This window comes from Asterias rubens, chromosome 9, assembly GCF_902459465.1.
Source record: "Asterias rubens chromosome 9, eAstRub1.3, whole genome shotgun sequence".
In the NCBI taxonomy this organism is placed as follows: domain Eukaryota; kingdom Metazoa; phylum Echinodermata; class Asteroidea; order Forcipulatida; family Asteriidae; genus Asterias; species Asterias rubens.
In genome coordinates, this window is record NC_047070.1 from 1,330,836 (window position 1) to 1,332,448 (window position 1,613).

Consider the following 1,613-nt stretch of genomic DNA (forward strand, 5'->3'; position numbering starts at 1 on the left):
GAATCAGAGAGTTGGCAGCTCTGCATTATTGGATAAATCAGACAAAGCTTGTGAGTTTACATCAAGACAACAAAAAGAACAAAACAGTTTTTAAACATATTTATTCTAGCAACAACCGACATTGAGAAATTCATACAAGATTATTTGGTCAACTATGACTGCCGAGGTCATTGACTGAACAGTGAAAAGGTTAACCATAAAACGCATTGAGAAGCAACTTCCAAAACAATGGATGAGCTTCAGGGGATGAACAGCTTGCTCCGTTTAGACCAGAATTCATACCTTAAAAAAACACCTCCCTGTATTTCATTTCCAACATGTGGTCACCCTAGTTTATGCTTTTTAGTGGTAAGAAATAAAATGCCTTGTGGACTGGGACAAAATAGGGCCTCAGTGTTTTAAAGGCACTGGACACCTTTGGTAATTTTCATAGACCAGTATTCTCACTTGGTGTATCCCAAAATATGCATAAATCAAAAAATCTGGGAAAATTTTGACTTAAAAGCTGCAAGAGAATAATCACAGAAAAACACCCTTATTTCACAAAGTTGTATGCTTTCAGATGCCTAAATAAGGCTTAGGCCTAAAGTCTTTTGATATTTGAGTGAGATACCTCTTTCTTACAAACTACATTACTTGAGAGGGAGCCGTTTCTCACAATGTTTTATACTATCAACAGCTCTCCATTGTTTGTTTTCAAGTAAGCTCATAATGCTAAAACTTATTTTGAGTGATTACCGATGGTGTTCAGTGCCTTTAATAGGACACACTACAGAGTCCACAGTGATTGAAAGGGTGATTTTGGTAATCGGAGATGACAATGGCCCAGTTTTTCCCAATATATGTTATGTCCCATTAATCTAGTTCCATGTGAAGCCGACTATTACATTTTATGGTGGATAGCTATTGTGGTAAGCAAAATGCATGATTAAGCATAAGTTACTCCACTTTCCACAAATCACCAAAAAAGGGCCAAAGATCAAGGTGCAGATTCCGAATAAAGGGGGAACATTTTGGATCAAATGATGAATCTTTCGGTTGACGGAGCAGAATACATTTTTATGGTGGATAACTTTTGTGGTAAGCAAAGTGCGTGATTAAGCATATATTACTCCATTTATGCAAGTGAAAAGATAGGGGTCAGATTCTGGATAAAAACGGAGGAACATTTTGGAACAGAATGTCTGTATTCAAGCTGAAGTATACATTTGTGTACAACATTTCCACTTGAATTGATTTAAAGTTGCACAAAAACTTAAAGACACTGGACACTATTGGTAATTGTCAAGGACCAGTCTTCTCACTTGCTGTATCTCAACATATGCATAAAATAACAAACCTGTGAAAATTTGAGCTCAATCGGTCATCATTGCGAGATAAAAATGAAAGAAAAAACACCCTTGTCCCACGAAGTTGTGTGCTTTCAGATGATTGATTTCGAGACCTCAAATTCTAAATCTGAGGTCTCAAAATCAAATTCGTGGAAAAAACTTCTTTCTCGAAAACTACGTTACTTCAGAGGGAGCCGTTTCTCACAATGTTTTAAACTATCAACTATTCCCCATTACTTGTTACCAAGTCAGGTTTTATGCTAATAATTATTTTGAGTAATT